We start from the raw sequence: 17581 nt of genomic DNA, 5'->3' as shown, positions 1-17581 counted from the left end.
GAGGAGCCAGAATCTTAGTAAAGATCCGTGGAGCAGAGCAGAGACCAAAAGGTAATACCTGGAATTGGTAATGACGCCCCTGCACACAAAACCGGAAAAACTTCTGAAACTCCGGATGAAGAGGAACATGAAGGTAAGCATCCCTCAGGTCGATCGAAGCAAGGAAATCCCCCTGAGAGATCAGAGGAAGGATCAAAGGCAGGGAAACCATCTTGAACCCCTGGTGAGGGACGAAAGTATTCACCCACTTCAGGTCCATCACAGGTCGAAGATCCCCCGTGCGCTTGGACACCAGAAAAAGAATGGAGTACACCCCCTTCCCCACCTGGTCGCAGGGCACAGGAATCACCGCCTTTTTGACCACCATGGAAGCGATGCCGTCCAAAAGCGCCAACCGTTTCACCGGATCCCCGGGACAAGGAGTGGCCTTGAAATAGTCTGGGGGCGTCTGGGCAAATCCAATGCGCAACCCCTCCGAAATCACGCGAAGCACCCATTGGTCTGACACAGTCTCGCGCCAAGAGTCCATGAAGCAAGAAAGTCGACCCCCAACCGGACCGACACCAGGAGCGATCCAGTCAGGATTTGGAAGCAGGAGCGGAGGAGGCAGAAGCGCCGGAGAACCGGGACTTATCAAAGGAGGGAGCACCCCGGCCACGCCCCCGTCCACGAAAGGGCTGACCAGCCCGACCCCTCTTCGAGGTACCAAAAGACCGCTGGGAACCAAAAGCACGGAATCTGCCAGGACGGTCAGGAGCAAGCAGTTTACGGTCCTCTGCCGTCTTCTTCACCATGTCGTCAAGAGACGAACCAAAAAGTCTAACCCCAGAGAAAGGGATCTTCATAAGCAAGTTCTTCTGAGCAGCATCAGCCTTCCAGGAACGGAGCCACAACTGACGCCTCGCAGCCACAGAGGATCCGGCCGCAGAAGCAGCAGCCCCCAGTGAATCAAAGGAGACATCCGACAGTAGACGGACCTGCTGCTCCATCATCGCCAGGGTAGAAGAAACATCCTCCCCCTGGTCCAACAACTCCGACAGAGACTGGAAATCCTTGAGCAAGGACTGGATAGTGTAAGAGGAATAGGCCGCCGCCCGGATAGAAAAATTTTGCAGCCGCAAAAGTGCGTTTCACAGCACCATCCACCTTACGGTCAACCGGGTCCGCAGGAGAAGAGTCCTCCGAGACAACGGACCCATGGGAAGACATGCTCGCCAACAACGAGTCCACCTTCACGGAGGCAGGGTATTTCACCGCAAAATCCTGAAGAGGGTACCTCCTACTCAAGAAACGAGGAAAGGAACCTTTGTCCACATCCTTCCATTCATTCTCCAGGACCTTCAAGACAGAGGAATGGAGAGGCAAAGAATCAGGCTCAGGACGATGATATTGCGAAAACAGATCGTCTTCCAGAGGCACCACAGAAGCAGGAAACACCAAGTTATCGCGAATGTGACCCAGCACCTCCTTCAGGTCGGCACCCTGCACAAAGCGACCCCTGACATCAACCTCCTCCTCATTCTCAGAATCGGCAGGAGCAGCAGCGCCCTCAACCCTCGCCTTCTTCGCAGGAGGGACAGGCACCTGACCGCTTAAAGCAGCAGACACAGCAGAATTGATCATCTGCTGCAACACCTCCATTGAAGGAATTTGCACCCCAGAGCCAGAAGCAACAGCCAAAGAATCAGGAGCACGAGCATCAGATGAAACATCCATGACAGCCAGCCACGTGAAGCAGTGCAATACAAACACAGGCAAAAGGTAGAACAGTCCGTCAAAATAAGGACCCGAGGTTGCCAAGCAACCCCACAAACCCCACCTCGACGCATGCTCAATGAATAAATGCAGCCTGAAACGCCGCGCGCACACCCACAGCCACAGACTGAGAGCAGAGCCCAGCCCCGCCGAGTCCTGAATGCGTGAAGGAGCAGAGAGCGAAGAGGCAGCAAACCATGCCGACGCCAACCGGCAGCAGGTAAGAAAACGCCCACGGAAGCCTCCGGCCCCCCCCCCCGACAATGCCCCCGGCCGCGCAACGTCCGCTCAGCAGGACACGCGGCCGGCAAAAGGCAAGTAACCAAACGGCCGACAGGACACAAGGCGTCCCGGCCACACAGCATACCCAGCCGCAATGAATGCCACGTACGTCCGCTAGGCAGGACACGAGGCACTTAGGCAGAAGAAGGGGGAAAAAAACCATGAAACATACACGCATACGAATAACGGAAGCACAATGCAAAAGAGAAACAAACACTACTTTCCCCCAACCAGATACCAACGGACTAAGGGAACCGCTAAAGCAGGAACCCAGCCCACTCACCTGACCAGCAGGGAACACAGCACTCGGAGAAGTGCAGAAAAAAAGAACAGGCTGAGTGGCTGGATATGTGTCCCTTTATGGGATTGGTGGAAGCCTCGGGGGCCATATTGGAGGAGGGAGGGGAGACTAGAGCGCTGCTCTTTTATTTTACTTGGAGTTCTGTGTGGAGCCGGAGGCTCATATGTAGATTACTGTGGCGAGGAAGACAGGACGAGGAGGTAATGAACCCGGGGCCTCATACATGCAAAGCATGCGCTCTACCACTGAGCTACATCCCCTGCTGAAAAATGTTCTTCAAGACCCATATAAGCAGTGTATCAATCAGTGGCGCTGCTTTTAAATGCTGTCTGAAAGATATGCAGTGCGTTTTCATATGTTTATTCCTCCATCATTCTGCTCACAGTTATGTGATTACTAAGATAAGGAACGCGCGTTTTCTTCTAATTAAATGCTTCGCTGGAGGTGAAAATATTAAATCAACTTAGAATTTCTGTAAGAACAAGAAATCGCCAAGAAGCAGGACATTTCTCCTCTATAGCACAGTATGCGGTTTTGGCAGTTGAAACACTACACATCGGTTCATGTTTCGACCGAGCTCCTTACTAACAGAGTTGCTTTATTCAATATCCACCTATTTACATATCTGCCGTAAAATACCCTCGTCTCACTATTAACTAATACTGAATCTCCTAGCCTGCTACTCACATTGGGCGACTCACAAATTTAAGGTACAGGAAGAACGGGAATGACATCCTAGTCTTTTGAATACATTTAATGTGCAGTTTATCCTTTCACTAACAACCAAAATTCTATTTGGAAAAAAAAAGTCCTTCGAGCCGGATTTGAACCAGCGACCTAAGGATGACAGTCACTCCACTACAGTCCTCCGCTCTACCAACTGAGCTATCGAAGGCTCTAAGCAGTGCGTGTAAGTAACTAATTTTTATAGTTGAGTCACTAGTGCAGAATAATGATGTGTAAATGAGTTATATAGGAGGTGATACTGATTCCAGCTGATGTTGCTAATATAATGCCGGACACCTTTCTAACAGGGCAGCCCAACTACCAGACAGTCGAGTGCTTGGGGCGTAACTACCTACAGTCCAATCCAAGTCCCTGATCCTCTTCCCCGCTCCTGTGGCCAGAGAAAGTTACCAGGCTCAGGTAATATTTGGTCTCATCCCTCCAATATGGCGGACCAAATGTTCCCATCACGTGACTAGCATACACCACATGTCAGCCACCTCTCTTCCTGTTCTTTTCTTTCTTTTTTTTTTTATTTCAAAAGATTTTTATTGAAGACATTTTCTGATATGATACAGATACAGTACAGTGGTAATGCGGGGACACATACAGATGAGGCACAGGCATATTATAGTAAACATACGGCATATAGGCATGGTTGCTCATATTAGTAGTCTGCGTGTCTGTAGGCCCGAGAGTTTGGAAGGAAGTGTGAAAGGAGGAAAAAGAAGAGAAAAGGATGAGTGGGTGGGGGGACAGGCCGCTCACAGGATGGTTTCCTCTAGCCTGTGGCTGATTGCTTCCTATGGAAGCTGGCCTGTTCCCAGACTACGGGGGTTTGTGTGACCCTAAGTGTGCATCTAGGGCGGCCCACATCCCGCTTCTTGCTGTGTGGCTGGTTGAGTGCTTTGCCGTGATATTGTCCGCCCCTCTCAGGAAGGTTACCCAGTTGAACATTCTCTTAAAGGTCGCCTTGCTAGTGCACTTCCAGTTCGCTAAGATTGTTTTAACAGCCGCTGTGAGTAGGAGGAGGTCTACTAATTCTCTGTCTTCCTTGGATTCTAGGTCTGGGGCTATGAATGCGGTGGCAAGTCCATCAAGACCTTGCTGTATGGTTTTCTCCACTACTGTGTTGATGAAGTTGTTCACTTTGCTCCAAAAAGACTTGACCTTTGGGCATTCATAGATGAGGTGCGCCAGATCTCCCTTTTCTTTATGGCAGTTCCAGCATGTGTCGCTTTCTGTGACACCTACTGCAGCTAGTTTGGCCAGCGTCCAGAACATTCTGTGCAGCAGCCAGTACTTTGTTTGCGCTAGTTGGGGGGAAACTTTATTCTTGGAGGCTGAGACCCAAAGCCGGGATTTCTCATCTTCGCTAAAGTGCCTGTTGTGCAATGTTTCCCAGAACGCCATCGTTTTGGTGTTCAGTGTTGACGTGTGTGGGCTTATGAGTTTGTATAGGTGGGCGGTTTGGTGTCCGATCTGGTTCAGGTTTTGCATGTATTGTATGATGGAGGGTGTCTCTTTGGTCAGGTTTGCTCTAGTGATAGCAGCTCTGAATTTTAGGAATTCATAGAATTCAATGTTGGGTAGGTTGTGGGCCCTTTTCAGCGTGTCAAATGTGAGTGGTGTGCCTTCCTTCCCCAGCTGAGCAGGTGTGGTGATCCCTCTCCCGTACCACTCCTTGTTGGCAAGTGTTCTTCCTCTGTATGTTATTTTTGAGTTGAACCAGATTGATTCCCAACTTGATCTCTTGATGCTCTGTTCCATCCTTCTGTCTACTTTCAAGAGTGCTATCCTAGTGTTTTTAAGGACAGCGTTGTTTGCCTCAGGGTGCTTATTGGCTGTGAGTATGGCTACGGGGCCGGCACCATCCAGGATATCCCTCTCTAACTCGAGCCATACAGGTGTGTACTCCTGTTTTGGGATGAGCCAAAATATTCCCTGTTTTGCCAAGCAGGCCGTTTGGAATACCTTAAAGTTCGTGACATTTAGCCCCCCTAAGTCCTTGCGCAGTCTCAATTTTTGCAGGCTGATTCTGGGTTTCTTCCCATTCCATAAGAACTTGTTGATGATGTTGTCAAGCTTCTTGTGGAAGTCTTCAGTAAGTGTTAGTGGTAGCATACCTAGCATGTAGTTGATCATGGGTGTTATCATCATTTTGATCGTCTTCACCCTTCCCCACCAGCTGATAAATTTGGGAGACCAGGAGTCTAGTTTCGTTTTAACTTTGTTTAGGGTGGCTTCTTCGTTATGATCTAGGGATGACCTTAGATCTCTGCCAAATAGGAGGCCGAGGTACTTTAAAGGTTTCTTTTGCCACGTTAGTCCAAATGTGCCCAGGACCTCACTTGTTGTGTGACAGTTCATGGGTTTGCATTCAGACTTCTCCCTGTTTAGTTTGTATCCTGAAACTAGCGCGTACTCTGCTATGGTGTGCATCAGCGCCGCTATTGAGGTGGTCGGGTTTTTCATTGTGATCAATATGTCATCTGCATAGGCTGCTAATTTCACTGTGTTGTCTCTGACACGAACGCCTGTTATGTGTGGGTTATTCCTGATCATGACCAGCAATGGTTCCAGAGCCAACAGGAATAAGGCTGGGGATAGTGGGCATCCCTGCCTCGTGCCTCTTTCTAGGGTGAAAGCTTCTGATGTTCCCCCGTTAACTGCCACCCGGGCCCTAGGATTGTTGTATAGCGACATCACCATGCTACAATACTTGGTCCCCAGGCCGAACTTTTCCATGCATAGGTCTAAGAATGGCCAAGAGACCCTGTTGAAGGCCTTCTCTGTGTCTAGCGCGATCATGAGTGCCTGGTCTTGACTGTTGGCTGTGAGGTGGATGAGGTGCCATAGAAGTCTGGTGTTTTCTTGAGACAACCTGTTTTTAAGGTATCCTACCTGCGAGTTGTGGATGAGATGGGGCAGGAACGTATTTAGTCTTGCCGCCATGATTTTGGCATATATTTTACAGTTGACGTTTATGAGGGAGATTGGGCGGTAATTTTGTGGGTACTGTGAGTCTTTGCCCTCTTTGGGTATGACTATGATGTTTGCCTCAGCCATCGAGTCTGTCATTCTCCCCTGTTGGGCACAGAGTGAGAAGACCTCGACCATAGTGGGTTTCAGCTGCTGCAGGAATTGTTTGTAGAACGTGGCCGTGTACCCGTCTGGGCCCGGCGCTTTATTTGCTTTGAAGGAGGTTACCGCTTTTTCTACCTCTGCTCCATTTATATCCCCCTCGAGGGATTCTCTTTGTTGGTCTGAGAGTCTAGGTAAGCTTAGTTTCTAAAGTAGACCTGCCCCCCCATCTATTGCCAGGCCTTTGTCTGCCGTGTACAGCTCTTTGTAGAAGTCTTTGAACACCTCTAAGATTTTTTTGTTGGACGCTTGTGTCCTGTTCGCTGTGTCTGTTATCGCTGCAATTGTGTGTTGTCTTTGTTTTGCTTTCAGGTAGGCCGTTAGTGCCTTCCCTGCCTTGTTAGCTGAGCATAGGTTGATGGATTTGTATTTGTTTATCCATGTGCCTGCTCTTTCACTCAAAATTTTGTTGAGCTCATACTTCTTCTTAGTTAGGTCAGTCAGAGTGTTTTTGTCCGCTAGATTTGCGCAGTGGCCTCTTTCTAGATCTTTGATCTGGTTCTCCAGATCTGTTTTGTTCCTATTGATCCTGGACTTGATGTTCAAGAGTTTGCCTCTTATCGTGGCCTTTAGGGCTTCCCACAGGGTGGCCTTGTCCATCTCTGCTGTGTTGTTGAAGGCAAGGTATTCTTTGATTGCCTCCTCAATTTCCACTATATTGGCCGGGTTTTCCAGGATATCGCTATTTAATCGCCAGCTGCGACTTGGCTTCTCGTTGTGTTTACCGCTAATCGTGAGGGTGATGTGTGGTCAGAAATTGTCATTGGGCCGATCTCCGTTGAGTCTATGAGGTGTGTATGGGTGGCTGACATGAAAATGTAATCTATTCTGCTGTATGAGTTGTGTGGGTGTGAGTAGAAAGTGTGTATGTATAGGCATTTATATAGCACACTACTTACCCGGAGGGTCCCAAGGTGCTTCGACCGCTGCGAAACCCTTCCTGGCTTCCCTGAGAGATGGTCCCTTAATGGGTATCTCCAGGGTGAGACCAGGCATCCCCGGCGGTCTGGTGGGGCCGTTAGTGAAGATGAGGAAAGCTAATGCCCAGAGTTGCCGAGTGTGATCGCTGATCAGAGTGGGCACCGAGGCGAGAGAATTATCGAGTCCGCCGACCCTGGTCCAGAAACCTGCCGCGCCGGGAATCGAACCCTAGTCCCGGGCCGTCCTCTGCTCTCGGGTCTGCCGCCTCTAACCGGTGAGCCACACTACTTCACGTGTGTATTCCCTAGCGTCTGGGTGTTGTAGTCTCCATGGGTCTCTCAGCTCTAGTTTGGCGCAGAGGTTTTTAAGGATGTTCTGTTCCTGTGACCTATGGCTTGTTCTGTGTGGGTGTCTGTCTATGGCGTGGTCGAGGGCCTGGTTCATGTCCCCTGCTAGGATCATTAGCTCGCCTTGGGAAAGTTGCTTAGTCTAGACTCAACCTCCTCCCAAAAAGTCTTATCTGCCGAGTTGGGCCCATATATATTGGCTATGTGTATCGGCTCCTCCCCTCTTTTGAGGCTTGTGACTAGTACTCTCCTGTTTTTGTCTGCTTGGCATTCTTGTATTGCAAGTTTGGATTTTTTGCTTATAATTGTGATGACCCCCCCTTTCTTGTGTATGGCTGGTGAGCAAGCTACCTCTCCTATCCATTTCGCTTTGAGGCGTTGCGCGTCCTCCTCCGCGATCCTGGTCTCTTGGAGGACGTACACGTCACCTTTCATTTTTGCCAGGTAGTCTAGTGTTTTCCGGCGTTTGATTGGGTGATTGAGGCCCTTTACGTTGAGGGACACCACTTTAATGTCAGAGAGTAGTTGGTTGTTCGTTGGAGTAGTCATGGTGGTTTTTCTCCCTTGCTATCTCGTGTGGCGAGTGTGTCTAAATTCCGCAATTCTAGAGGTGGTAGTTGGCCTGGTGTTGTGCTGGTTTTGTCCCCATGGGAGATAGTCAGAAAAGAAAGAAGGATAAAGACAGAAAGGACATAGAGATAAAAACGCATACGACTGTACTGTGAAGCTCCCCTCCCCCCACTTCCCCCCTCCACCCACCTTCCCCCCCAGCTTTGTACTGTAGGCGTGCGATAGCAAGGGTCCTCACTCCCTCCCCCCCCACCCCCCCAGTCACATTCATATCAGGCCCTTTAATTTGTTAACATCTTACACCTTGGAGTTAAAGGATATACAGGCTTCCTTCTAGGGTCCATGGTTTTCGGTTTGTACTGTCCGACGATTGACGCGCTTCTATACACGGTTTGATTGTCTCTGAATGTTGATTTTGTGAGGTGGCTTCATTGTTCTGCAGAGTCATAATTCAATGTTTTTGTTTCCTGAGGAGTCTTGATGTGGCATTCCAAGACCATTGTCTTTGAGGTAGCTGAGGTAGCTCTGTTGTTCTGAGGTGGACTGGTTTCATTCTGTTGGCATATTCTGAGTTACTAGGCTATTGTCCTCCTTCCGCCCCTCCCTCGGAGGTGTCCGACGAGGCTCTTCTTTTGGTCGCTCCTGGGCTTTGTGCCTCCATTTCCTCCGGGTCCGAGCCCTGTAGGTATCTTCTTAGCTCGTTAGGTTCGTCAAAGACTAGTGTTTCTTTCCTATCTGTGATTCGCATTCTGGCTGGTCCTGCGAAACTGAATGGTATGTCCGCTTTCCGGAGTCTGTCTCTAAGTGCCAGGATCCCTTTCCTGGTTTCCACTGTTTGCCTTGAGAAGTCTTGTGTTATAATGATTTTTTGACCATTCCATTTCACGGTTTGTCCTTTCCTGGCGAAGGAAAAGATCGCCTCAGTGTGGTTGGCACTGAGTGGCTTGCACATGAATGGCCTCGGGCCTCTCCCATGCTGTTGTTTTGTTGCTGGCACTCTATAGGCTTTGTCTACCTCGAATGACCTGTCGAAATTTAGGCCAGTCAGCTTGGGTAGGAGGTCTTCCAGTAGGGCTGCGCATGAGCCTGTTTCATCCTCCTCACCTTCGGGCACACCCAGGAGCCAAATTTTACCTTTCCTGCTGCGATCGTCCTGTTCCGCCAGCAGCTTCTGTAGGTTGCTGGTTGTCTTAACCACGTACCCCATGTCTCTGTTTGCTCTTGTTGTGTTGTCTTCTAGGTCACTTATTCTTTTTTTCTGCTGCATCAATTCTGCAGTTGGTTTTGCTTTGGTCGGCTCTAATGCCGGCTAGTTCCAACCGCATGTTATCAATAGTTTTTTTTGTGGCTTTTGCTAGGTCATTCCCTTCATTTATCTTTTGAGGAGTGTATCAAGTGTGATTTCATTCGTGTGGTTATTTTTCAGCTTCGTCGGGGATTCAGTTAGGTCTTTTCTGACTTTTTTGGTGTCGCTGGCATTTTTATCATCTCGTTCCTCTTCTTGCCAGGTAGGTACTCAGTCTGTTGTCTTGCTGTTGATTAGCCGGGTGACCTTTGGTGCTATTAGCGCCTACTAAATCTTTGTTTCCAGACGTGCTGTCCAACCTGAATCTGCTTGGCCACCTTATTGTCCTTGTCCTGGTCTTGGCCCCCGCCAGCTCTCTTTTGGCAGGTGCTTTGGCGCACTGAGTTCCGGTTTGCTGCTTTGTGAGCCTGCTTCCACCGTATTACCGATTGTCTGGGGCCTCACTTGGTGCCTTTAGTTCTCTTGTATCAGGCCGGAGTTAGACCTCAGTTTGTGGCTGCATCGCGGCAATACGTGGCTCCCCTGGCCTCAGGCTTGCTTGTTTGCCTCTGGACGCTGATCAGATATGGCTGCGCTTGCTGGGGATGATTCCTGGTGTGCGGGGTGTGCCAAGATGGCTACCTCCAGGTGTGCCTCTGGTACTGTCTATAATAGCACTGTTGGTTTAAAGTGCGCCTATTTTTGACTGGGCCTGCTGGGATTAGGTAATGTTCTTGCGGTTGGCTTGCGCTTAAGTTCCCCCACGGTGTGTGGCTGTGACGGCTGTTGCTTGGCTGTGGTTTGGGTTTCGTGTGGTTGCCAAAATGGCCAACCCCAGGACGCGCTACCGGTTTCGTCTGGGTGGTGCTGATTTATCTAAAGTGTCCCGAATCTTGGCTGATATTTGCCTCTGGTGCTCGTGATTGGCATCTATATGGCTGCTCTGCTCCCTTCAAGCTGCATTAAAGCTCCGTGGCTCTGTTCTCCGGGGCTGCTCTCATTCGATAGGCTGGAGCTGCCACGGCTTCCCTACATGGCTGCGCTGCTATTCCAACCTGTCCGGGTGCCCCCAGGGTGTCCCGGTTGTTCGGTGGTTCTGCCTTTGTTAGCTGTTCGCCACTGGGTTCCGGCGTGCTTTCTCGGCTTTAGCGGGAGCGCACTTCCTTTGTGCGTGCTCTGCCCGACGCTGCCTCAAGATGGCCGCTGCCGGTAGCTGCTTTTGGTTTCGTTTTTTGTGTTCCTTACGCCCGCTCGTTGTTGAGGTCTCTCTGGTGTCTGTCCTTTGTGTGTACCTACCGGGAGGTACTCTGGCGGTACCCCGGCAGTTGTCTTGCCTTGGCGGGTCTGCTGTCACTCTGCTCCGCGCTGCTTCTGTGTTTGTGGCCGGCGATCTTCTTCTGCTGCTTTTTAGTGCCCCGCAATCTTGTGTCTCAGCCGAGCTCCCTTCCCGTTTAGATTATTGGCTTTTTATTTCCTTCTCCTTCTCGGTACCTCTTTTCCTTTCCACCTGCTTGTGCCTTGATGCTTCCGACACCTTTCTTTTAGCTTGTGGATTGTTTCTTGGGCCGTTTCGCTAGTTAATTCGCTAATCTTTGGCTCGGGGTGACGGAGGTTCTGGACTTAGACGTCTGTCTGCATTGCCGTCCAAGCCACACCCCCTGTTCTTTTCTTTCTATGTAGGGATTGGTCATCAGGAACAGTTACATCATAATCTGAGTTATTTACAAATGCATTTTTTTTATTATGAGTATATGGGTTGCTGGACAGGAGGTATTTGAAAATGTATCTGAGATTGGCCCACCTACTAGTCAAGTTTTACCGTGGGATAAGATATTCTGCAAAAAGAACACAGAGAATTCATGGAGGAACCTAGTGTCATGGTGGAAAAGCATGGAGTTTCATGCGGAAACAACTAGAGCAAGAGACTATGGAAGAATGCATCACTGTGTTGTACATTTTGAGAGCTTCATGTCAATTTAGATAAATGATAGATACATACATTAGAAATCAATTTCTTCTTCATTGCAGTAGCGGCTGCTGACAGGGAAATGTGGTGAGGCATCGCGGGGGGACTGTAACAAACAAAAGAAAATTAAAACTTACCTGCCACAGCCAGTCCATTGGGGCTGAGGGGTCACGCCCCCTCACCTTGTGCCCCTCAAGTAGTGTCTGTCAGGCTGAGGAAAGGTCGGCCTAACAGGCACTGTTCATTTTCAGGTCAGGCAGCCAGGCGTTAGACATGCGCTAAATGCGCAGGCTCCTGGCTGCCTGAGCTGAACTTTGCTGGGCCGAGAATGTCACAGCCCTGGTGGGCGTGACCTCTTCAGTCCTTGAGGCCCTCCATATCGATGACGAGGGATAGCATCGCTCATTGCCTCACACTGGGGCACTTCAGTTTTAAGCCCTAAAGCACCCAGGTTCGAGTGTCAATCAGTGGCACTTCATCAGAGTGGGGTGGGGTCAGCAGTCTCACTGACCCCATCCCACTCTGTGACGATGAAGGTACTGCTTCTTTCCCTCATTGGCTGATCTTAGGTCAGCCAAGGAGGGAAGGAAGCAGTCCCAAGTCGCCTGGGACCTCCGAGGCAGAGCTGCAGTTAAGTGTGATTTTATTTTTATGAATGTTCGGGGTGTGCATGTATCTTTGAGTATTCTGTAATGAGTGTTGTGAATGCATTGGTGTGCGCATGTGTGTGTATGCAGGGTTGTGAGTGTGTATGTGCGTGTGTGTGTGTGTGTGTTGTCCGCCCCTCCCGCCTAAAATTTGCGGCCGCCACTGTCCTGCCAGTCTTCTGCTTGTCGTCTTCTGCTCCTAAGATTGGGCACAGGCTGAAGCTCCCAGCCCTCGTTACAGCCAATCCAGAGGCTGCTCTCATACAGCAGTGTCAGGATTGGGTGGAGAGGGCTTGTTTTGCACTCCATCAGGAGCTGAGAGCCTGTGTCTGCTGGTCTGTCCACCCAGCAATACAGCTGGGTTGGAGAGATGTCAGTGCACATGACGGTATAGCCATCCTAAGATGGCTGGTCAAACCATCATGCGCACTGACAGAAGGGCCCACCATTCCTCCTCATCTAGTGCAGTGCTGTCGTAATTTGACAATGGCCGGGTTAGCGCTTAGCTTTGCTACACGTTATTCCCCTTAACTTGACCATATTATAAAACGCCATTTTGTATGTTACGGCGGCCATTTTAGGGAATGAGCTGCCTCGTGGTCAGCATGACCTTTAGTCCTTTGTCCGTGCCACTGACCATCCGAGTTTGCCCAGCAACAGGCTATTTTTAGTAACGGTCAAGCCTGTACATGCGCAGTCCCAACTGACCAGTCACCCCTCAGGAATGTTCCGCCAAAACTGACCAGTGGAGTTGTAGCCCCTCCCATGAGTTGGCTGTGCTCCAAAAATGACCATATATGTACATAAAGCTCTGTAACCTTGTACCGCCTCAAAAACAAAAACGTGTGGAGGGTCAAGGGGAAATGTTTAATGACCTGTCTACTCGTGCCCCTAAACACAATATAATACACAACAAGAGAAGACCAGGTCAAGAAATGGCGTGTAACCATGACGGAGACAGTGAAATAGTCAGGTGTGTGTGTATATCAGCAAGTGTCATTGCTTGACTGAAGCTCAATCAGTAGCTAGAACCCGTCCCATCAGACCACCCTCGTGGTGGTAATTCATCATGTGGGAGGTGATGGTCACTCTAGACCTAACCCAACCATATAGTGTCGGGAATCAAAGCCGAAATTCTAGCCATGATACTTATCAAATAGTGAGAAGTGAAAAATAAAGTGCAGTGCTGGGGTAATCGTGATGAATAAAATTAACTACTAGGACTCAGAGAGTGTTCATACTGAAGTCTAAGTGTCAAAGATTAAAAACACGCCGAGTAGTTAAAAATTGAAGCTACTCATAATATGCATAAACACGCCGAGTAGTTAAAAATTGAAGCTACTCATAATATGAGTAGCTTCAATTTTTAACTACTCGGCGTGTTTTTAATCTTTGACACTTAGACTTCAGTATGAACACTCTCTGAGTCCTAGTAGTTAATTTTATTCATCACGATTACCCCAGCACTGCACTTTATTTTTCACTTCTCACTATTTGATAAGTATCATGGCTAGAATTTCGGCTTTGATTCCCGACACTATATGGTTGGGTTAGGTCTAGAGTGACCATCACCTCCCACATGATGAATTACCACCACGAGGGTGGTCTGATGGGACGGGTTCTAGCTACTGATTGAGCTTCAGTCAAGCAATGACACTTGCTGATATACACACACACCTGACTATTTCACTGTCTCCGTCATGGTTACACGCCATTCCTTGACCTGGTCTTCTCTTGTTGTGTATTACCTTGTACCGCCTACCTTTTATTACCTGTAAAAATGTATAAAAGAAGGAATCACACCAACGTTCGGTGTGATACTTCTTGCATTGCCGAAGGGTGCTGTAGGAATGTACCACCACCCCATGGGGTCTTAATAAACTTGTCTTTTGTACTTTTCAGTTTCCGTGCCAACAGTTCTTTGGTGTAAGTGGGTATTTCTGTGGAGCATGTAGGCCTTGGGAACCCAGTACCCCAAATTGGCGACCACGAAGGGACTCATCGGCGACTCGGATGCCCGAAGGAGAGGTCGTGACGAAGGATTGGAAACTCGCCATGGACGCGTACGCTGCCACCGAGTGACCCGAGTCTTGGCACCCACGGTGTTTTCTTCCTTTCCTTCTGATCTGACCTTCCAGGTGGCGCCGGTCTCCGACTGAGTTCTTGATCGTCTGCGTTGCTGGATAGTGCCGTTTGGCTGATTCGGTTAAAGACCTTGGCAGTTGGAATCTGGACTTTTGAGATTTGGGTAAGATTTGTGAGCGGTAAGGTAGTCTACGGACGCTTACTGAAGTTCTATGATTGTGTCTATGATTTGAGTTAGCTAACTATTTGACTTTGTGAACTTTGAACCTATATGTGTAGTGCACTTCACATAGGCAGGCATGTAGAGATGTTTCTCTAATATCGTTTGTATTCTGAGCGGCACATTTGTGTGAAGTACTGTAAGTGCCATTTGTATAGTATCACGCTTTCGTGATACTTTTTGAACATGCCTGTTTTAAGCACGCTCTGAGGGATGTGCTGTTTTGGAAATGGTACCACAATTAGGTTAGCGGAATCACAGCCGGCTCCCCCAGAAGGAACTCCAAACCGTGAGATGTACGTCAAATTTGGCCTTCCCCCTATACTGTATAGTAAATTATGGCATAAATACACCAGAACCGATCCCGAGTTGCAATGGCCACTACATGGGTCGTTTGATTTACGAAAGGTTCAGTTTGTGGAGCAATGTTTGTTTCAGCGCAGGTCTAGACAGAATATGTTCGATTGTGTGCGAATGTGGGAGAAAGCGGTGCGTGAACGTATGAAGCGTGAAGTTGCCTTGGCGGACAAAGAGCAGCGCAAGGCTGCTCGAGATAAGGCTTTACAGCTTGAGGAAAAGGAGGCACAGGAAAAGAAAGAGAGGGAGGAACGGGAACGTAATTTGCAAACAACCGGTCAATTTCCTATTCGACGACCACTTTATCCTGTCCTTAATAATGAAATTGATGATTTTTCGTTGTTAGATCGATCGCCGCCTCCTTACGTTCCTCCTACGGCCCCGACCGAAGATTCTGGTGATGAAGACCAAGATAAAACGGATAAGTCGAGTGTCAGGTTATCTGCTCAGAGAGGAGCGGAGTTGCGTAGTCTTGCTAGGAAGTTGAATTTGAATCAAGTTACTGTGACAGAAGTTGTAACTGAAAGGGGTAAATGGACAGACCGAGAATTGCTGTGTTTTATGAATACTCTTGCAACTGAAGCTGTTACTCGATTTCGTAAATATTCAGACACTCTAGAACCTAAAGCTGTGTCGGTTTATTGTGAGAATTTGGATAAAGGTTTATTTGTCCTTTCAGATGTTGATGACCTTTTCAAACAACTGCTCCAGCTACGGGATGAGGCATCCAGATTGCGGGAAGAAGGGAAAAAGGCTACGGAGTCCGTGCCGGGGTCGACGGAGCAGTCCAAACAGTGTTCTCTCCGGGGTTCAGATAAGAATTCTAGAGTGCATGTTATGCCTATGCGTGAAGCTGCACCTTTGTATGTTCCACCAAAAGGGGAAGGTACAGATGAGGATAAAACATCGAAGGATGCGAAGGGGTATTTTATATATAATTGGGTGTATACGCCCTGGAATAGAGCAGATGTTATGGCGTTAAAAAACTCCTTACCCGATCTTCGTAAAAATCCAGCCGCATTCTATGAAGGGGTGGAGGGGGCGATTTCCTCCTGTGTTATGACTCTTGTTGATATAGATCTCTTTTTTGGGTTAATTCTTCCACCTGATATGTGGAGATTGATTCGTAAGAATAATGATGAAACAATGCTTGGGGGTACGTGGAAAGAAATAAATCAGGCTGATTTAGACAGGGAACCTGCATGTAAACCATGTGATTTGATTCTAGACCTCCCAGCGGCTATCTTAACTAAACTAAAAACGCTTGTTCCTTCTAAAAAGATTGATTGGACTATGCTAGCTTCGTGCAAACAAAAGTTAGATGAAACGGTATCAGATTTCTTTACACGCTTCGAAGAAGCGTTTCACGATTACAGTGGTCAATCGTTAACCGATGATACGGGTAGGCATTTGTTTGTAGATAAGTATGTGGCTAATCTCCTACCGGAAATTGCAAAATGATTAAAGACGAGTGAAAGTTCCTGGGCCACGGCGACCCCTGCGTCTTTGTTAACTATGGCTCAGTATTATGAGCGGCAGGAATTGGAGGCTAAGGAAAGTGTTGATAAGAAAGCGAAGGAATTGAAAACGAAGGTGATGTTGGCACAGGTTTGTGGAACGCAAGCTAGAGGGAATGATAGAGGTAGAAAAGGTGGGAGTAATGCGTCGTATGGGCGTATGGATATAGCGGAGGACCAATGTGCCTATTGTAAGGAGTTTGGGCATTGGGCTGAAGATTGTCCGGTACTCCGTGAGCAACGTAGTCAACGTGGTCGAGGAGGTGGAAGGACAAGGAACAGTTATTCGGGGGCGAGAGGTGGCGGAGGTGATCGGGGTAGAGTTGAAGAGAGGGGCCGTGGCCAGGATAAACGTAATACCTTTGATAGACGGAACCAATATCAGATATCGGAGGGTGAGAATGTGGAGCATCAGGATTATGTGCATGCATATGACTGCGTAGGATGGGGTACAGAATCAGTTGAAGTGCCAGTAGATCAGAGAGGTCCATATGTATCAACGGGCATTTTGGGTTCTACTGATCAGTTTTTAGTCGACACAGGAGCTACTCGTAGCGCTTTGTCTAAAAACTTGGTTCCGAGCGCTCCACTGTCTGGCGAAATGATAACATGTATAGGGTTTGATGGCACACCCTCTCCTAGCCCATTATCAAAACCTCTGGCACTTTGTCTTGATACATTTTTCAGTTTTGGTCCATTTTTGTTGTCACCCCATACCCCAGATAACATCCTGGGCATCGATTTGCTCAAATATTTTCGAGCAACGATATGTTGCGCTCCGGAGGGAGTGCGAGTTATTTTGAATGACAATTATCCAGACTCAGACAGATTTTGCACTATACAAGAAAGTGAAGCACTAGCCTCTCTCCCGCACACGTTATGGGCGACCTCAGATACGGATGTGGGACAGATGCTTATTCCACCTATTCGAATTACTGTAAAGGAGGGAGTACTATTGCCACGTGTACCACAGTATAAGATTTCCAGGGAAGGTGAAATTGCCCTGATACACATTGTTCAAGATTTGATCATTGCAGGAGTAGTGGAGGAGGTTCCTTACAATGTTTGTAACAGCCCTATTCTTCCGATTCTTAAGAAAGACACTGACGACAAGGTCTATAGATTTATTATTGATTTGAGAGAAATTAACAAGATTGTCATTCCCCAATATCCGGTGGTGTCCGACATCACGACATTGCTCACATTGGTTCCCCCAACGGCGACGACATTTAGTGTCATTGATCTCAAAAACGCGTTCTTCTCCATCCCCATCCATCCTGATAGCAGATATCTATTTGGCTTTACGTTAAATAATAAATCGTGTAGATTTTGTCGTGTTCCTCAAGGTTACACTGAGAGTCCTAGCATCTACAGCCAGGCTTTAAAAAGACAGCTTGATTCTTTTGAATTGCAATCTGGAGTAGCCCTTATACAGTATGTTGACGACCTCCTGTTAGC

At 48.3% G+C, this 17581-nt stretch overlaps 1 non-coding gene across 1 annotated transcript; it reads right to left on the bottom strand.

Annotated features, from left to right (window-relative positions):
* Positions 1–3147: 3147 nt before the first annotated feature.
* On the bottom strand, positions 3148–3233 carry TRNAY-GUA (transfer RNA tyrosine (anticodon GUA)). Its single transcript is given in 2 exon segments — positions 3148–3183; positions 3197–3233. It is a non-coding gene; the product is annotated as a tRNA-Tyr (tRNA).
* Positions 3234–17581: the final 14348 nt, after the last annotated feature.

This window comes from Lissotriton vulgaris, chromosome 1_1 (genome assembly GCF_964263255.1).
Source record: "Lissotriton vulgaris chromosome 1_1, aLisVul1.2, whole genome shotgun sequence".
In the NCBI taxonomy this organism is placed as follows: domain Eukaryota; kingdom Metazoa; phylum Chordata; class Amphibia; order Caudata; family Salamandridae; genus Lissotriton; species Lissotriton vulgaris.
The sequence above is the reverse complement of the archived record's forward strand: the minus strand, read 5'-3'. Positions and strand labels throughout refer to the sequence as shown.